The 21,139-nt window shown below is 37.2% G+C and overlaps 1 protein-coding gene and 1 long non-coding RNA gene across 8 annotated transcripts in view; one reads left to right on the forward strand and one right to left on the reverse strand.

Moving 5' to 3' along the window:
- The window catches only part of LOC135279191 (uncharacterized), an 84,690-nt gene extending 65,300 nt beyond the window's left edge, over positions 1 to 19,390 (reverse strand). The window contains exons 1-4 of one of the 2 annotated variants that reach the window (XR_010346489.1): positions 16,217 to 19,390; positions 15,137 to 15,258; positions 10,176 to 11,750; positions 3,049 to 3,145 (exon numbers count right to left, since the gene is read on the reverse strand). This is a non-coding gene — a long non-coding RNA (uncharacterized LOC135279191). Of the gene's footprint in view, positions 1 to 3,048; positions 3,146 to 10,175; positions 11,751 to 15,136 lie in introns of both variants that reach the window. The other variant, XR_010346490.1, reaches the window with a different exon arrangement.
- TOX3 (TOX high mobility group box family member 3) overlaps positions 1 to 21,139 on the forward strand; it is a 244,161-nt gene that overhangs the window by 120,381 nt on the left and 102,641 nt on the right. For all 6 annotated transcript variants that reach the window (XM_064386349.1, XM_064386347.1, XM_064386348.1 and 3 more), the window contains one exon: positions 19,263 to 19,390. The gene's annotated coding sequence lies outside the window, so the exon portion shown is untranslated. The remainder of the gene's footprint in view (positions 1 to 19,262; positions 19,391 to 21,139) is intronic.

The raw sequence follows: 21,139 nt of genomic DNA on the forward strand, positions 1-21,139 counted from the left end.
AGGCTGTGCTAATCTCCTGTTCCCGTGCTGTAACACCACTATTTAACACAGCCCTTTGGCCCTTTCCTCTGTGTAAAGCACAAGTCTGGTATTCCTGATTCCCAGGGTGTTTGAAGGGGAAGAGGACACGCTGCTGTGAGGAAACCCTTTGTGTCACACACCTCAGCTGCCACCTTCCTTTGCTGCATGGGCACAGGAGGGTCTTGTAACCCTTGGAATTTCAGCTTTACCCTTCCCTCAGCCACACCTTCCCTTCCCAGCTCATTCTGTGAACCTGTGAGTGAGCTCTCACGTTTTTGGGAAGGCAAGGGAGGGGTTGGGGACAGCAGAAAGGAGTGTCCTTACTTGACCAGTGCATTGCTGTGCTCTGGCTGTGTGGCAGATCCATGAAATATCTCACGGAGTCTGTGCCAGCTCAGAAGGTGTGCTGAGGTAAATGATGCTAGAAAGGCAATAGGCTCAGGTTGATAGAAAATGAGGGCATTGGCTTGGAATAATGAAACTATTTGGGCTAGAATAATTTTGTGAAATGTGCAGTGAAATCTTTATTTTCAGGAAATGCACCTGTCCAGTAAGTGGGGAAGTACCGGGCTGATAATTAAAGAGTATCATGTTTAAACTGGTGAAAGAAGGAAAAATGTGTAGTTTCTAAGGAAAAAAATGCTTTCTCCAAGCAGTAGTGCATCCATTTTTCTTGTAGTTCAGCTACATCATTGCAAGTTTTTCTATTAGATTGAAAAACCTGAAGGATGCAGAGAAAACTATTAGCTGAAAAACTGTCAAATGTGCATATTTTTCCCTGCTGAATTGTTTATCTCCATAAAGACTTTTCCCTGCTATAATTGGAAAAATTCCTTTAGTTCTAACAGTTTGTAACATGAGTAACGACTGCATAAGGTTTATTAGCCTGGTGAATGTGAGTATTAGGTTACTTATTTCTGATAAATAAAAATCAATCCAATAGATGAAAGAAAAAAAATACAACACCAAGAATTAATACTTATGCTTGTTTTATAGTTCTTCCCAAAAAGTCTAGTTAGGAATTCTGCCTATGTCTGCATATTAAAAATGTACTAATTTTATAAATAGTATATTTCACATGATAGTTACACAAGTTAGATTTTTTCCCCACTTACTGCAAGGTATGCTGGCAGGAATAAAATTTGGAATTGAAACTCTCAGTCTGCAAATACTTCCAATTTTCAGTTATTAAAGGTACTTTTGCTCAAATCTTACTTCAGAATTTTGTTAAATTTATTCTCCTTTGATAAAATTTTTGTATCTCTGGATCTTACACCTACTTAAGAGGTTGATCTGAAATCACACAACTCTTTTTTTCTACTCTGCTCCCCCTCTCTTTGAGACAGTTTAATAAATGCAGTTGTTCTGCTCTAGACATTTTGGTGCATATCATCTACAGAATAATTTGCAGTATTATTTTACAGTTTAAATAATGTTCCCTTGCTCAGAAACCCACTACTGTAATCATTTATTGATTGACTAGTATTGAAATACTATAGGTCTCTGGCACAATGTAAATTAGTATTTTATATCTGATGCCACATTGCAAAATATTAGCATTCAGATTAAAAACAACTGCACTCTGCCAAGAAAAGATAGATTTAGGGCCAAAGCAATTGGATTTTGAAATACATTTATGCTTATTTTTTAAAGCATTTCAATTTTTGGAAAATGAAATTGAGGGTAAGCTTTTTGCCTGGTACAGTGTGTGTTAGGGGTTTACCCAAGGGGATAAATCCAAGCCATGAAGTTAATTTAGCTTCAGTACTAGACAAAAATCTCTTGGCTCACACAGGCAATGCTAAAGGTTGAGAACAGCTGCAGATCTCTTAAAATCATGCTTTTTCTGCAAAATCAGTTTTTGTATTTCTATATGCACCATCTATTTATAAATATTTCTATGGCTATGTAGCTTCCTCTTTATGAAAGGGTTATTTTAGTACACATTTGATCCACATCAAATTTATTCAGATTATTTCAAGGTCAGGATGAAATTTTAAAAGCAAAATGTCTACAGAGAGATTTTTTTCTTAGATGTTATTTCAAAAGGTGATCTTTCATAGCAAATGTTTTAAAACATTATCCATACATAACTCAAATGTTGAAAATACTTTTTTATTAAGCAGTTTAGGTTTTGCTTTGAAAGGAAAGCTGTATTAATTTCTTATTTACTTTTTTCTTTATTAGTTTTTTTGATGAAAAAAAGCTAAGAGTAGATAAAACCAAAACTGCTTCTTCAGTGTGCATTTTTGCAACAGTGTTAAGCAAAGCCATCTTTTGTTTTATAGAATTAAAACAATGTTGTTAAATGCAGAAAAATAAGTAGAGAGAACAAAAAAGTTGCAAAAGTCTGTTTAGCCTGGTTTTTTCCTTTACTCAAAATGAACAAAATAGATATTAGTTGTATAGAAAAGAACTTTCAAACAGAGATAATTGTCCTTGCCAAGTAGAAGTTTGAAACACCTAGAGGAAGCTTCTGCCAGTATTTGAAAATTCTGTTGTGTATGAATTTTCCAGAAAGTATATTTTTTTCCAAGGATGATAATTTAAAACTACACATGCTATTTTCTATACTGATTTAATTATCACCAGAAGCTATTGTAGTAACTAAGAAATGCCTATTTCTCAAAAAAGTCTATTCTAGACATAATTTGGTGTGTGAGCTCATGCTGGTTTTGCTTTTCAATACAAATCTCCTTTATACATTCTGGCCCATACCTGAAATATGTTTTAAGCTAACGAAGTTTGAATATAAAATTCCATTTACCACCTTGATGTCACATTGCAGGAGGAAATTTGTCTTCTGAAATTTTCCAAGTGTTATTTATTCTGAATACTGACAACTTCACACAAGCCGTGATTGCTGTGAAAATGAAAGAGCAATGTGTTTTGACCTGTTGACCCTCATGGATTTTTTGGGGGTAGGCTTTTATTTTTACTTTTACTATCCCAAATGGCTTTTTTTTTTTTGTCAGTTGAGTTAGCTCAGACAGAAGCTGCTAGTTTGGGGTTCAAGTTTACACTCACCCTGGTGGTTGATGCCAGTGGTTACCCAGCAGGATTGAGGAGTGTGTGGTAACAGCCCACCAGGAGTGTTTCCAAGTACTCAGTCCTACAAAAAATACTGTTAATACAGAAATGTTAATAGCTACAGCCTTCCTGGTGTGGCTGGAGAGATAGTAAATGGCTTATTCTTTGTAAAAACATCAGATGATCAGCTGCTCAAAGACTTCGTTGAACAATTGTAACAACACTTTTGTTCTCCATGCCTGTGGTGCATTTTTGCCCCTTCCTGTCCTTGGGCACAGTGTCAGTGTGAACGACACCAAGGCTCTTCCTCATCAATTTCTATAAGCATGCTATTAGTATTACTAAATTAGTAAATCAGATACAGTGCCAAATGTAGTGGAGGCTTGAGAATTCCAATTCTAAGACATCACTCCCTAGAGAAAGTGTCACCCAGCCCCAGATATCCCAGTATTACACTCTACAGGCTGGGTGACAGTAAGGCTTGGCATTATCACCTTCTTGGCTTCCCTCACGTGTGGAGATATCCTGACACCTGACTTTTCACAGCTGCATAATTTGTTTCCCATCATGTCACGATAATACATTTCCCCTGCTCGTGTATATAATTATCTTTCCTGGTATTTGAAGTTCTCTAGTGTAAAACATCAAGAAGAAACACTCATACTGTATTATCAACAATCTAGAAGAAATGTTTCTCACAACTCTTGCTTACTTTTTCAGATTGCTTTTGCTGATAATTTACAGCCACCAACATGATTCTTACACAGACACACAACGCATACACCCACACATTTTCCCCTCTTAGTTGATGGAGGTCATAATTTTGACTCTGAAAATCCATTTAGATATAAACTACAGAGCTCTGTTCTATTAAGAACCGTGCTGGTAACACTAAGTGAATTAAAAATTCATTCAAGCATTCATTTCAAGAGGGTGTTTAATTAGCTGATCTTACATTATTAGTTATCAAAACAGAGTATGAGTATTCATTAATAGCTACAGAATTATTACATTTTGCCTTCTCTTTGGCAGTTAATACTTTTGAGATAACAGGTCAACGTAGGTAACAAGGGAACATATTTTGTAAGGGATTGGTTTTTAGAAATGCATTGTAAACATTTATTTTTCTGAAAGTTTTTCATTATATTTAGATCAAAATCACAGATGTTTGTTGTTCTCAGACACCCTAGTTTTACAGCCCAGCATTTCAGTTCTTTCAGTTGTCTCAGTTTAACTGCCTGGGTAATTCTTAATCTTGCTGTGTTACATTCAAAATCCACAGTGCCCTTGAGAGTCTGTCCAAATTCTTGTTTTTCTTCTAATATTATTATAGGTTTTTTATTTAATTGGTATCTCAAGTGACAGATCTTCAATCCAGAACTTCAGCTTTGGCCAGAAAGCCCCTTCTTCCTGCATTCTGTGATAATCCCAACAAAAAACTGGCTGGCAGAGCTAATGTCAGCATGGGCTTACCAGTCTGTGAACCTGCACCCATGTCATGACTGCCCACAGCTCAAGATTCCATTTTGTTTTATTTATCAATTCTATCAGGAGACCAATTCACTCCAGCACAAAGGGCAGAGTTACACTGACATGTTTCCTGAATCACTGGGGAGGTTAAGTGACTCATGGACAATTAGGTCAATATTGTATTGAAAAATGCTATTCTTCTTAAGCTGAGTGATCCTATAATCATCTACAGAATTTTGAAGGCAGAGAAGCAGACAAAAATAGTAGCAGTAAAAATAAATTAAAAGCTTTATTTTAGAAATTTAATTCTAATTCATAATTCCACTTCTATGGTAGATGTAGTGAGAGAGTTTTAAAATTTTGTGGGAAGGGTTTATTATTTAAAATATCCTAATAGTACAATGAATGACCCCCAAGGAAAAAAAGGTAGAAAAGATGTTTTCCAGACCCAGCCCCTTTCTCTTAAATTCCACAAAGAGCACCACTGTTAGAATGGAAAATGAGTATTTACTTTGGAAAATTGCTTGCTTTTTGAATAAGTCATGTTGTTCAGGGTAGAATGGAATAACCTACATCATAAATTAATGCTGTTAAAATGAATACTTGATATGAATCCTGGGAAATGTTCTTTGCCATCAGTGTTTGGAAAAAGTAGGAGCTGTGCAGGAGCCAAACCAATTTGCATTGCTTGAAAACACATAGGTTTCCCACTACTGATGAATTAACAAACACTTTGGATCAGCTCCATCTTGTAGTGTTGTTAACGTTTACCTAAAAGCAATAGTGTGAGAAGGTACAGTATGTGATTTGGAAGTAAATCAATACTGAAGTTCAATGAAAATTGTAAGTTAGAAGAGCAAAAAGAAATGAAATTCTGTGGACCTAAACACCTGATGTATATCACTGAGCACAGGCCAACAAAGGTGGTTTAATACACAATTTCTGTATGATTGTGAGGAGATGTTTGGAAAGTTCTATATTCCTGCTAGGCCAAACTGTCAGTTACAGCGTCTTTCCAGTTTTGGATGTCCTTGCAATTTTTAGCTTTTTTCTTCTTTTGATTCCATTCCATTTTATTTATTTCTAGTGCTCTTCTCTTGCCATTGCCCCCATAAGTGACTCGCTTTTTCCCAGTAACTGAAATGCTCTGATTCAAACACTTTTGTATTTTGTGATAAATCATTCCATCAGCTATTCACTGCCTTTCCTATAATAATTAGTGTTTTCAGAAAAAAATAATCTTTAAGTTTACCACTGTAAATTGTGTATATTGTTCTAGAATTGGCCAAAGAGCATTCCTGAGCACCACTACTGCTGAAAAGAGACATGTCCAGTGACCTTTCTGGGCACTGTGAGAGAATTAAGGAAGGAAATTTAACAGACCTTTGCTCTCTGTGTGCAGGATCACGTTTCCAGTTTTTAAACAAAGCAAGCACTGTACTGTCTAGTATGAAAACTGCCATGTTGGATTGTTCCATATCAGCATTTAAAAATTATGACAGTAATAGTAGCTAAGAAAGACGGAGAGGTAAAAACAATCTCTGCAAGCTCCTTCCATATGGAATCTCTCCTCAGCTGTAGCTGTAAATATCAAGCAGGAGTAACTGGGAAGCCCCTTAGTTTGCTCCCTGAGTTATCCCCTTCCCTTCAACTCCCTGACCTCAAACTTGTCTTTATTCCCTGGGCAGTGTAAACTCATACTTTCAGCTTTATAGCCATGAAGAGTAATGTTTGAAACACAAGCACATGGCAATTACTGTACTGAAGGAGAGCTCTAGATTTGCTGTCCAGCATTCTGACTAATAGGGGTCATCTGTGAAGTGCTCATTATGTTTGTCTTAATATCTAAAACCCAGAGTTTTAAACCACTTCAAATAATTCTTTGTCAGCATTAAGTAAAATTCTTTGTTTCAACCCCAGTGTATCTCAAGAATTTATCTATGTGAAATCTATTCCTTCTGTGAATCTTGTTTAATTTATGGCCTTAGCAAAATGCCATGGTAAGGAGTCCCAAAATCTAATTATGTGTTGTGTGAGAAAAATTATTTTCCTTTTATCAGTTCCTAATTTGCCCCACTTCAATTTAATAACTAACTCGTTTTGTTGTATTATGGAAGAGAAGAAGAAAAGCTCCCAGTTGACCTTCTTTATAGCTTTCATTACTTCTTAATACACTTTTTGTCATGCCTGTCCCTATTTGTCTTCTTTTCAAGAAAATAAACAAAATAAGCTTAAAGGGCAATTTATCCTTATCTAAGAGGTTTGGTTTTTTTCTTCCATCATACTTGTCTGCTTCTGTGAACCCCGTTACTTCAATATCCCTCATGAGATGCAGAAAATCTCCAGGTGTTTTAATTTACACTATTTCATTCTTTTCCTTAAATAGTAAAACTTTCTTTTTATGAGTTCTCATTCCTGCTGCAGGCATGCTTCAGGTATTCACAATATTGGTTAGATGCTTTTCCTAGATTAGATCAGCTTGGAACTTGCTAAGATGAACAACTAATTCCCATTGCCTCCCCAACGTACATTAATTTTAATTTATCAATATTGAATTTTTTTGCAGTGGCTTTGACCTACATTATTAAGCCATTTGAAAGACACCAATAGCTCTACCAAACACCAGATTTTGTCATCCTTGAGCAATAGTAATGTTTTGTCAAAATAAAAAGACAAACAGATTTGAAGCCTGATGCAATTATGAAAAATTCCCCATTCTTTTGTAACTGTTTAACTGAAACACGGAATAAATATCTTTTGTGGCATTTGGACACCTGCATTCTGGGACTAAGAAAAAAGGCTCGCTCTGGCCTTACAGTGATGAGATCCAACATGGACTTTCCAGTCCAGTTTGGTTCACTTAGAGGGGACCCCAGGTTTCTAAACAACCATCTACTGCCATGATCTCAGGATTTCACCGGAATGGCCAGATTGGACTTTATCTCTGAACTGTATGTCATGTAAATGAGCCATTGGAAGGTAGTGATTTACTGCACATTCCACCACATTTCTGTACTTCCTACCCCCAGAGCGATGGCTGACAAATTTTATTCAAAAACCCTGGGGAGCAGAACAGGGAATTTTGTGTTGAGCTTTTGAATGTCCTGATTAAGAGCCCTTTCTCAGTTTGACATACTCTGCCATTGTTCCTGTGTTCTGCATTTGAAGTGCCAGGGAAAGGGTGCCAGGGTGTCTTCAGCACGGTGGTAGAAATTTGCTACAGCTCAGCAAGAAGGCACTGAACTGCTCACGAGTAGTCCAAGAGCCTCTTCCTTGTTCATATTTCATGTGACACATAGATTACTTTCTTGACTACTTATATTTCCTGGCTCTAAATGCTGTGTTATTTGTCTGATGTGCATCTTAGTCAGGATTCAGCATAATTCTTATGAATTGATTTAACAATCTTTGTCATGTGGTTATTGAACTTAAGAGGTTTAAATCTATCTGTCACTGAGCTGCACTGTTCCTTATCACTTAGCACTCTTTTTCTTCACCTTTCTCGACTCTCCAGTGTCACTGGTGCATTTTTGGCACTAAATCTGGCCCTGATGCTCCCTCGACAGCCTCATTAACTTTACCCTGAGGTGTGGATTTTCGTTAGTAGCCTTTTCTGAACCCAATCTCATCAGTAGATCAATTGTGCTCTGAAATGGTGCTTGTGATTATTAAAGCTGGAGTACTTATCCGTTTGGTTTTAGGGACTTGGGTGCAAGTAGAACTTGTTCCTCCTGCTTTACAACCTCCTGCCACAAGCAGTTATTTTTAGGTGTGTAACTTAGGTTGTGAGCATCTGATATATAAGAACTGCTTACAGAGCAGGAGTGTGTCATTACAGAGTGTGTACCTGCAGTATATGAGTGCTCCCATGAATTCCTCATTTTATTCTTCACTGACACTGTATCTGCTTAGTTTCAAGGGCATTGCAGAGTGGCAGTGGGGGTGGGATGTAGAAGGCAGCTTGCTGCTGACAATTCTGGCATAAACATTCTTTGTAACAGACATAATTTGGATACCAGGCTGAATTTTCAGCAGTAATTAACAGGTTGAGTAACCTCAGCAGTTGTTTATAAAGTACCTGCAGAAGTTGTTCTCTAGAGGATGGGCATTTTAGTATTGAGCAATTTATACTCTGGCAGATACACTCTGTAAGCAACACTTTACCTGATCCAAATTCACATTGAATTAAAATTGGGTTAGGTACAAACAAGTTCCCCATAAAAGCATTAGAGTTATTATGAAAGAACGCTCTGTGATAAATCTGGAGCAAAATGAGAATGCTAAAAATAACAGGTTTTATATTTCACATATGCATTTTTCAGTGGCAGAATTATTGGTAAAAATGTTTTTAATTAGTACACCTTTTCTCCAGAAAAGTGAAGTTATTGCAAAAGAGAAAAGCACAGAAAGCATGTTTTGAATGCATGTACTAAATAATATGATACTTTTGTCACTTCAAAACATGTTAAAATTTGGCATGTTGCTAAGGGCATTGTGTGAACATTTGTATATCCAGATCACATAAATCACTACTGCAATAATTGTTCATCTTGTTTTTCTGAAGCTTTTGAGGCTGGTTTGGTAGAACTAGGGGGAAATAATGTTCTAGTAGGCAAAATGGTATGAAAGTTTTTGGTATCTTTAAGCAAGATAGTGAAAGACCATCCTCGTCAGTTTGTGAAATGAAACATAATTTTAATTTACCTCTCTGACTTCCCTCTGTTTGGAGCACTGTGCAGGTGGAGGAAAAGTCTCCCTACAGTGAGAACCCAGAACCAGAAGGTAGCAGTGGCTGCCTGTGCTGCTGCTGACACCTACACCTGGCCTGTCCTGTGGGTTCTTCCAATTTGAAGCTAAAAGAGCTAAAGCAGCTGGCTAAATTTAATGTAAGAGAAGCCAGTGAGGTGCAACTGCATTTTTAAATACTAATAATAACATTTAATAGATTTGAACTACCAAATGGTATAAGTTAGATAGATACAGTGCTGCTGCTGGAGAGGAAAGAAGAGCTGGCCAAGTTACAGCGAATCAGGCACTAGGATGTGTTTCCATCAAACCATCCAGATGCAAGCAGATTCCACTATTGATTATCACTTATTCTACCATGAGTGCTCAATAAGATAGCCAAATGCTCCAACATATACCAAAGAAAGATCATAGATTTTCTCTTTCCAGTTTTTTTTTTTTTTTACTGGGAATAAAATGTGCTTTCTGGATTTGTTCTCAGGGAATAAGGTTAGGATGTGAAACCTAATAATGTCTCTTAAAATATCTAAAAAGTGTAATAAAGAAGGTTTGAAAGCAATCAGAGGTGTTAAAACAAAGATCTTTCATACACATGTATTCAGCAGTACAGAGGTAATAACGTGAGCAGAGTATGAGTCCTTAAACCCAGTGATGCTAGTAGAGAAAACACCACAGTGTTTTCAATCTCTGAAGTTTAGTTTTTTGCTTTGATCTATTGTATTGCAATATCCTACAAAGGTGCTACACTGAGAAAGAGATGCCCTTTCTGTACAGGTAACCCAGTACCACTTACATGCTGTCTGTGCTGTGTGAGGTTGCTCAAGTTGTGTTGGTATGAAATTTAGACTTAGAGCAGTTATTCCTTTTTGTTGTTCTTGGGAATCAAAGGGAACATTGCTGTGTCCTACCTCAGGTGTGTCCAGAGGTATAACTCTTAGAAGTATCAAAAATCCCCATGCTGGTATGGAAACAGATTATAGTCACATCCTTGTTTACCCTTTGGTTCCTAATAGAGGGGGAAAAAAGGCTCCAGTTAAGAGAATATTTAACAATGAATTGAGAATATGAATGGATCTTTTAATTTCATTTTATTGGTATGTAGTGGGCTGACAGGAAAGGATGCTGAGAAATACCCATTGTCACATCTTGGAATAACTCATCTCAGTCCATTATTATTTTTATATTCTACTACTGTGCTTTAGACCTTGATGAAGTGCATGTGCTATGGGGGTCCAAAAGATGTGGTTTCATACTGAAGTGCAACATGGCATTGTTTGATGTGATCTGTTTCTTCTTGTCATTCAAACCCATTTAAGGAAGATATGTAATTCTGCCAAGCCTGAATTGACTGGTAACACTCATGAATATTTATCATGTCTCTGATTTGTTTTTTTCTATTTTATTCCACATAATATTGCTTACCAGATTAGTGGTGGTGACGGTGTTGTTGGCAGGAAAAAAAGTAAAGGCCAAATTCTAGACAAAACTAGATTTCTGACTAGACCTGAGGAACTGTCTTGTGTCCATTTTGGGCAGTCTGGGAGGCCTGAAATGCTAGCTGTGAAATACAAAAATTAATGCAGGAGAGGGCTATTGTACAAGTCCATATATTCACAAACAGTGTAAAAGAGAGGAATCAGAAGCAGTTATTTCTGGCAACATAAGGACTATGCTGCTACCCTATAACTCTGGTCAAGGGACAAGTTTAACAGAAATTAAAGGAAGTGCTCACTCATTTTATGAATGACCCACATGTAGAATTCATTCAGGTGTTGTGGAAACTAAAAAATGGATTCACAACGATGTAACACAAATTCATGGCATTAAGTCCAGCTGTTATTAAATGTGAGGGTCCACATGAAGTCTTCGTCTGAGAAAGCTTTGCTTGGGAGGAATACTTTGGAGAGGATGCTTCCATAGAGCCCCTGCTTCCTGGTCTGCAGTTATCTCCTCCTGGTTGATGTCAAGGCCAGAAACAGTATCCTAGTTTGCACCTGTAAAGGTACCACTTTGGGGTTTGACATGGCTCCTTTACTTCAGGACGTTACAAATTTGATAATCCTTCAGCAGTCACTGAATTCCAGACTCTTGGGTCCCAGTCCATTGTACTGGAGTGTTTTACCCATGCATGTATTGTGAAGATTCAATGTGTGTGTTATCTCCCTCAAACATAGGTGCAGAAGCTTATAAACTGCCATTCTGATGTTCCTTGCCTGGGAATCTTGCCCTCCACTACACACATTTGGTACTTGTACATTATCTTTTGGCTTCCCATGCACATGCCCATCTGTTCCCATGGCATTGTGCCTGCTCACAAGATGGTGTGCCAGCTTCACTAGACAATGATGCCAATCAAATAAGAGTTGCTGCAAGTGCTTTCTTTTCTAAAAGTAGCCCCTTTCAAGTGAAAGCAGTGCTATAATGGTGCCACTTGTCTCCTTTTTCCTGTTTACACCTGCTGACACTTATCCTCCAAGATAGTGCTGGAATAGTAAAAGAGAGGAAGAGATGTAACATGGGGCAGCTCAGGATTGTCAGAAAATAAAGCCAGAATCACCAGAGCAAATTCAAAAAGGCATATTAAACATACACCATGCTGACCATGTTGATCGGGGGCAGATCCAAAAGAAGCCAGAAATATTTAACTGTACAGAGCTTGAGAATAAGTGTACTGCTGGCAAAAAAAAAAAGACAGAACAAGATTTTATATGTGTCATTTATGTGTGTATGTGTACACAGCTTTGCAATGATAACCTATAAAACTCAAAGATTTTATAGGTTATAAAACTCAAAGGTGTAACCTCTTTATTCTGTTGTCTGTTAGTGACAGGTACCTGTTCAACTCACAAGAAACTGGGAACTAGACCTAGGAAAAACTCTGACATAAAAGTCAAAATGTTTGACAGTTTGTTATAAGATGTATAGCCAGCTAGGACTGGAAAGAACCTGCTTTCTTCCTTTCCATTTGTTATATAAGCCAAAATTAATTCAGTATTCCACATCTGAACATATAATGCCACTTTCCATGTTTTTTTCCTTTCGTTTGAAAGGACATCAACCCTGAGAGCAGTTTAGGCACAATGTAGAATATTTTTATATAGTCTGCAAAGCTCTGAGAGGTGTCAGTATCAAGAAATGAATCTGAGAATGACAAAGCAATGATAAAGATTTATCTGAGGTGAAAAATATTTTCTTAATTTCTGCCATTTAATAATGTTTATGGACTATAACTGGGTGTATGTTAGTGTAGTTCTGAACACTCTGATCAAATCATGTTCCTTTTTAAGTACATAATCTAATTGTTTCTTTCAGAATGCATGCTCAGCTTGGTATTTTCCCCATGCCTAAACAGAGTTAGTAGCACCTTATTTTTAAATAGTGAAGTCAAGAGTTAATTATTGAATTTGCATAGCATATGGTAAGAAACTGTGAAACAGTTCCTGAGGTGCACAAACCTTGCATTATTAATCCACAGAATTACTTGGGAAAAATTAATCTTAACAGAAATAAAGAATGACTCTCAGTTCTTACTTATGATGATCATCTTGATACTTGAAAGCCCCTTAATAGCCCATTAGCAACCCATTATAGTGATCTTTCTGCTAAGGTGACCATCTCCTGTCATGACAGATGTGATTACACACAATACATCTCCAGGCTGTGGGATTGGTTAGCACTGATCCAGGATGCACACATCCCAGTGGCAGACAGACAAGAAACTTAGGTTATTGTTTCCAAGAGCAAGCTGGCCAGAAACAAAATAAAAGTTGGCTAAAGGACAGCTAACTTTCCCTTACTGATGTAAAGTACAGCCTAGAGGAAAATATATCTTCACATTCTCAAATGTATGAATAAAACACTGAAACAGAAGAGTAGTGATTATTACCAAAAAGCATCAACTGAAGATACCAGTCTGTGCGTGGGATTCTTGAAACTTTTGAAATTATTTTCATAACTTGTTTTGTTTTGTTTCCTAGTGGACTATTGATGCTGCCAAACAGAATAGAAGAAGTATCCATATGGAATAAGAGAATGTTTTAGGGTTGACACAGACAGTAATAAAGGTCAAAGATTAAGCAGTCACAGAAGATGAAGTGTGCTGCCTAAAGTGTCCAGAAAATTAAATACCAAATCTAGGAAAATAATTTGGTTTCTGAGATCCAGACATATGTCCTATCTGGGTCAAGCTATTACCTTTTGAGGCCAACAGCGTGGACAATGTCTAATTAGCTAATATTTTGAAGAGATTGGACATGAGTAAGCAGTGATAGGACCTAACACCTGTACAGATATAAAAAGGCAATAGTCCATGATCTTTTACCATCTCTGCAAAGAGAATTACTGAATTTTACATTCCTAGGGGGAATTGATTTAGGAGTGTACCTGATATTATATAAATACACTGTCCATGGATAAAGGTATTTCACCATGTGAGAGTCCTCTTTAGTCATAGAAAATGCATAAATCTCTATCATATGAAAAACCCTGAAAGCCAGCTTCCAAAGTTCCCTCTTTAGAGAACAATAAAAGTCAACCATTGACCCAGAAAAGCTCATATAAAGCTTTACTTATAATTTACAACCAAACAACTTACATCAAACATTTTCTGAGAGAGACATGAGTGACTCATTGGGAAATGTAATCTAGACTAACCCTTGGCCTTTGCCCTCTCACTCAGGCTGCTGCTACCTGCAGCTGTTCATTTAATGCAGAAGCATCTCCACCCTGCAGAAGAGTTGAATCCATTGCATACCAGCATTATTGGGACATGGGATTAACACACTGTAAACAAGATTTGTCTTATCACAACTCGTAGCAAGAGACTGCTATGTAGAACTGTAAATTGTCATGAAGCTGTCTCCTTAATCCTTTCTGCATTCATTTTTATTAGATTTCTTACTGCTTCCTTCAATCATGTTTGCAGATTATTAAAAGTAGGAGTTTGGGAAAAAGCAGTCTTTTGAGCTGTCAACTCTGACACTGCTGCATAGACAGAATGCATATAAATAAAACCCCTCCTAATTTTTGCTTTAGTATATTCTGATGTAGTATCATCTGTAATTGTGCTGTTAGCTGCAAGTTCCCAGGTGAGACTGGAAGTGATTTTTTTTCTCCCTTCTCATGGCTTGATGACTTTTTTAATAGCAGAGGAACACTTGTGTATTATTAGCATGTCAGGCTGGTAAAACAATCAGGCTGATACTGAAATCTCTTTGGTTTGTTAAATTCTTTCCATTTCAACACTTCAAATTTTCAGTGTTTGTCAACAATAAAGCACCTTCCACAATAAAAATTATGGAAAGAAGAAGGGAATTGTGTTCAAGGCAGGGGAGGAAGGGGAGGCTCATTCACTCCACACAGAGATAAGGGAGAGATCCCTGGGGTACCACACTGTACTCAGGGTTCTTCCCTGTGGAGCTTTGGGAATTCCTGATTTGAGTGAAGAGAGGAAACAGCACACCTGTGTCTCTGGTCAGCCGAGCACACACACCTCAGGGTGCTGCTGGGTTTGTGTCTGTTTGACAGAGCTGCTCATGACCTTGTAGGAAATCTCCAGGTGTTGCCCAGGAAGAGCACCCCTCCCTCATGCACCACGAGCATTCCTCCTGCCCAGTTTTGCTAGTACATTAGTTTTTCAGGACACCACAATAGTGCTCTCATTTCAACTTCTCTGCTGCTTTAGAATATTTGCTTTTTTGATCAGATGGCCCAAGTGCCTTCACAGTGCTCATTTCCCACAGCAGCTAGCTAACAAAACTCCTCCTATTTGTTACAGTTTTTTTCTTTCTAGCTCCTGCATAGCTTCTCTAGGAAGTAACAGCACCTGCAGCCCTCTTGAAACCTGAAAAAAAGAAGTATTTCTTCTTACTTGCTGTTTCTTTTATGGGTTTCCCATTCTTGATTCCCAGCTGTCCTTCCTCCAGGGCAGAAGACCACCACTGTAAGCACCTTTTCCTGCTGTGACTCCTCAGGCTGCATTTCTTCTGAGCCCTGTCAAGGGACTTATATAAACCTCCTTATGCTGCAAGTAGTTAGTATATCTTTTATTGTTAGCTGTTAGGAGTAATGTTTCAAAACAAAACCTAATTAATCACAGATGTGAGTAAAAGTGAATAATTAAATGGAGATAAAAAGTATAATTCACACAAATGCCTAATTATTGTCAGTTTATTACAATTTTCAAAATCTCATATGTGTCTTAATTCACTTGTGAAAGTTGGGAATGCAGCCTCTCCATCACTTAAATAGTTTGGGAAATGTTGTGTACCAGTCCTTGTTTCTTCCATTTAATCTATTTTATGCTGAATACTTTATACACAGATGTCTGTCAGAGAGCAGACTAGCACAGTGGTGGATCATTAAATATCAGCCCAATGTTATTCTGGACTGACTGAAATGCTTGTCATTGCCTGAGAAGGGGGAAAAGAGGGTTTTACTGTGCTTTGCAGGTGTTTGTTTTATGGTAAATGATATTCACATGATTTACATTAATTTATGGGTGACTGAGTGTGTCTAATGGTGTCAGGATAATTAGAGGGAAATATTTTATGGTTTGCAAGGAGCAGAGCTCTGCTTTCCTTCATGACTCGGGCCTGGGTTTGAGAAGATAAATGACTCTGGTACCAGAACACATCTGATGAGATTCATTATACATGGCTTTACACATCTTTGAACTCCGGCTGACTCTGTAAAATGGAAAAAGCAGCATCATGTCTTGGGGAGCCCTCAAATAAGGAAACCTTTTGAAAGAGGTATCTTTACCTGCCTTGGGGAGTTTGAACAACAAGAGAACCAGAGCTGATTAGTTTCACTCAAGAGGACATTTCTCCAATGGTGTGATACCTTCAGTTTTCCTTGGGGCTTGAGATAAAAAATTGCATTACTGCCTGGCTAATTCCAAGGGTTAGTACAGACTAAAACAGGCCCATTCTCCCAGGAAATAGCAAACCTCAGGCAGAGTTCTCCCCCAGGATTGGAGGCTGGTGCCATACTGGATGGAAGAGGCCAAGGGATGGGGCAGGAACTGGAGCAGGGTGTTCTCATGAGCCAGTAATCTCATAGATTTGTGCAACCTCACAGGGATCTAGGACATAGATCTTGGAGAAAATGAAGAAGAGAATGAGCACAGATTTCTGCCTGCTCGTTTCTGCCTGCCCTAGTGCTCTGCCCAGGCTTTAGCCCAAATCACTCAGTGGTCAGATTTAGACAATGTGCCCCAATGCCTTCTCAGTGAAACCACATGGAACACATTTGAGAAGCTAATCTTATCAGAAGCTGCTTTTTGAAATCCACGTAATAATTGAACCATTTGCAAACTTCCCTACTGGTTTGTGTTTGCTGTTCCACTCAGGCACGTGGGGATGGATGCCCTGTGGGCAGGTTCATCTAGCATTAATTCTGCAGTTGAGCAAAGGGGAAGTAAAGTAATAAGGCAAGGAGACAAGGGACTTAGGCTAAATCAAAAGTAGAAGTGCTGTGTGTAGATGTTAAAAAGGAAAAAGCCATGGTCTTCAGGGTGGAAGCCAATGGAATGAAAGGACTCAGTGGCAAAACAAATATCAGTGGGAAAATCTGACTTCATCTGATAGCAGTACTGTTAATGCCAGGTATTCCAAAGTCTCATATGCCAGTTAGTAAAAAACAAAACAAAACAAAATTAAAATCACACTTACTAAATGAAATAACAAGTTGTTGTTTTCCTTTTATTTTCTTTTCATGAGTTCAGAATAGGGAATAGTCTAGTCACATTTTTTGTCATTTTTTCCCCACAGCAAATGAAGTGTAGAAGTACATTTTCTTGTTAAATGAGAAGATCAGTGTGTGCAGCAGGTTCTTCTTATGTTTCTGAGTCTGCCATGGGCCTGCAGGGTTATTCAGATTAGCAGTTTTCCTGCACTTACATGCTTTGCAAAGCAGGTTGAGAGCTGGGTGTGAGGTACCAGAGCCCAATCCTGTAATGTGTTGAGCCATATCCAGAGGGCTTTCCTCTGTGCCAAGCCCCTGGTAGGTCCTGTTCTCTCATACACCAAGGAACTACAAAAAAAACCTGGGTAGTTTTCACTCTCATCCCTCCTAATCCTTGGTGCCATTCCTCAAGCAGTCTGCATGTCTACTGGCACAATGCATTGTTTAACATTTACCTCTTTTGTGTTCATATAATCATTATTTTGGCTTTTGGTGGACTTTTTTTGTGAGTGCTCAGCTTATTTGGAAACTTTTTTTTTTAATTTCATTTTTCTTCTAAAATAATTTCTTTTGAAAATGAAGTCCATATTTTGTATTTCCTGACTGGTTCTTTTTACTCTGCCCTGGAGTACACACGTTCATTCCAGTATATTTGTGTTTTACTTTCTGTACTCTGGGAAGAAATTTGGGATAGTTGGTCTTTTCTTATCATGTCTTAAATGTGACAATAAGCACTTCTTATAAGAGTTTCAAAGAACACCACCAATGTCTCAATAATATTAAGTTATTTTCTATTCCTCAGCCTTTGGAAACAGGAGAGCTTAAGTTTTCATGCTGGAACTTAAGTTGTTTTGGATTACAAGATATAAAATTTTTTGAACCTGCTTTTTAGTTCACTGAGATTATTGGTGAAGGAAGGGCTTTGCTTCCAAAAAAGCTCTTGTCTCACTCTATGTGAAACTGCTCATAGCAATCTTAAATGTGAACTACAAACTAATAGAGTTTCTCTGTAGCAACTGCTGTCTTTCCAGTGTATGAACTGCATTCTGAGATTTGAATATGTAAAATGACTAGGTCAGGCTGTCTTGAGGATATAAAAATTATTGGATGAAGTAAAATTTTGCCTGAAATTAAATTTGCAGAAAATCAAATATCTGTTGTTTAGTTCTAAGCAGATGTTGAAAAGGTTTTCCTGGATGCCATCCTTCTTGATAGTATGTATTTTGATCTGAAGCCAAGTAAAAAATCTGGATGCTAGTCTGGATCTGGAAATTTTCTTTAAATAAGCATATTAGTTAAGTATGTAAATCTGCTTATCATCACTTAAGGAACATTGCCAGAGTAAGAAACATCTGGAGCTCAATATCAGCTAACTTATTAATTCACATTTTTAGTATGTTGTATCCAGAGTATTGTAGGATTCTGTTATCTCAATTGCTTAAGTCAGCTTTATCTTAAAGGCAATTAGCTGTAAGTTCTGTTGTTTACATTTAGACTCACACGAAATCCATGGAGTGTAGTTTTATAGGCCTCCTCACTCAGCTTCCCAGAGCTGCTCAGAAATAGAACAATGCACACTGTGGTACAAGTAACTCAGAGCTGAAGTAATCATGGCTTTAAACACCAGTGCTTGCTTCTGGGAGACAGATTCTGGAAGTAATTGTTACTGGTTAGCATTTTGAGCTGCATGGTCTGCTTTCTTTATCTGAACTCACCACAGTCTAATTCCAAGAAATGATTGTTTGACCTGTTCTTGGTAAGAACATAAGTACAGATGTCAATAAAACCAAGAACCTTACTCAGTTTTATGCCTATATTTCCCCCTAAGCTTAAAAAAATATTTTAAACTTTTAAATTTACAGCAAACCATTTGTATAATTTCTAGCTTCAAAACTGATGGATGCTTTATAGAGTATTTCTACTATTTTAGATGACAGGTTGTATTAACCCATGAGTGGTACCTTGCAGTTATTGAAGTGAGAATGGCTAATGGCTGTCCCTTTATATGTGAAAAGTCTAGTAAATAAAGGAAATCTTGTTTAAGGATGTATTGTTTATTGGTGGTGAGAAATTAATAAAAATCTCTACACAAAAAACCCCACAAACAAACAACATTTTGAAACTGAGTCAAAGCCTTAGAACTTCACAAGCAAGATGGAATGTGCAATTATGCTTAATTATAGTGGAGTCTGCCTAGTTCACATACTCTTTGGCTATGCAGTTAAGGTGACTCAAAAAAAAAGTGCACATAATTGTGAAACTTAGGTAGCAACACTTACTTTAAGTGTTTCTTTTTTTTTTTATTCCAGTGAAATTTAATGATAATGGTACTATTAAAGTAAACTCTTCAGACCTGATGGATTTTAGAAAATGCACAAGCTGCAATTAATATTCTAAACAGATCCAGCCCTTTCTAGGAACTTGGACGTAGTCTAAGGTAGTTCAGGTTTGTGTACTTTAAAATTAAAGACTGTCTTAGCTGCATCCTGCTGCAGGATATTTATCTTTTGCATTTACTCCACAGGAGTCAGGCCCAAAGCAAAGCATTCTGTGAATTAATTTTTCTCAAGTACTGCTCATTGCAGTCACAGTCCCTTAGCTGTGGATCAGAAGTGTTGGTCTTGTGTCCTTGAGCAGATTAGGTAACAATTTATGACTGCATGCTGCTTGATGTGGCATCTGCTGATGAATTTAAATGCAGCCTTGCAGACAGACCATAATGATCAGTATTACTACTTTTAATAATTTGATTAGATGTAATGGCTTTGGAGCAAGGATTGCTTCTCTGTTGTTTGTGCTTGTCATTGTGGAAGGAGTAGTGATTCAGAGTTTGATTTCCTTGGTGCTGCCATAACAATATTCATAGTAATTTGGAAATATAAGGCAGATGGGGCCTTCAGCTTATAAAGATGATTTTCTCTCTTGTTCTTGCTGTGGCTCTGACTATACAAAGTTACATTAGGGGGTAAAGAGTTCACCAGGTTTTGATATATAAAAGGAAAACTAAAGTATCTTAGTGTAATTCCATAAAAGAATTTTAATATTAACTGAGCAAATAAAGCTCTCATGTACGATCTTCTCTTACTGTTTAAATTCTCATTATGTTTCAGGGTTTTAATAACTGGAAGTTGCTTCACAATGTACCTACTGTGTGAGCTAAGCTGTTCCAAATATTTTTCCTGACTCAAATCAATTAAGAATATTGTGTTTCATTGTGTACTTATAAATACAGCTAGAGTCTCCCTCTAGAGAGTGTATACATTAGAAGAGACAATTTTTGGAGGGCAAGAAATTACTAGCATAGTGTTGAAAAAGTGTTTCCTCCATGAAACATAGAAAATGTATTCATTTGTTATATACAGTAATTATACATTGCATTACTCAGCTTGTCGTGTACCTGCTTGTTTTATGTCCTTATAATAAGTTATGTTTCTATATAATATATTCTAATTTTCTACTGGTCAAGGTAAGAAAGCAACACAAGGAATATAATAATATATATATATAAACAAAAATGAATATTTTATCATACAACAATGTTTCCATTAACTTATTTTTTAAAGGAATCTCAATGTTGGGGTGAGAGAAACCTATCTTGTATTATTTTAAAATCTTTTTTACATGCATTTCAGCATTGTAAAGAGCAGTAGTGTCAAAGCAATCATAGTGACTTGCATATATACAGGCAGAAGATCTTTAACAGGGGCATTACTGCTATTTTCTGTTGTGATTTTATTTAATTAATGTCAGTTCATCTGTGCACAGATGACATGCTGGGTTGGGTTCATAAGAGTCTGTGAATCCATTAACTTCAGGTGAGACACAGCAATAAGCACAAGCTGAAACTTGTTTGAATTGGATTACACCCATATGTAGGCTTATTTCTATCTATGTTGGTTTGGACCCTCTCCTCTTTCTTAAAAAAATGGTTTTTTTCTTTAAAAAAGTAAAAAAATCTTACCCAGATTGTGGGGGAAATCTTCTAAATAAAATGTAAATGAACATCTGAAAGAAAGAAATCTGTGATACAGGTCATAGCTGTTTATCTTTGAGTGAAAGACAAGAATTGAATGGTGCTGTCCTTTCTTTTTGTTCTTCTGGAAGAAGCATAATAGGAGAAGGTGAGTCATGAGTATGTTCCAGGAAACATGCAGCTCAGCAGTACATTCTCTTTGGCTTACCAAAA

Source organism: Passer domesticus, chromosome 12 (assembly GCF_036417665.1).
Source record: "Passer domesticus isolate bPasDom1 chromosome 12, bPasDom1.hap1, whole genome shotgun sequence".
Taxonomy (NCBI): domain Eukaryota; kingdom Metazoa; phylum Chordata; class Aves; order Passeriformes; family Passeridae; genus Passer; species Passer domesticus.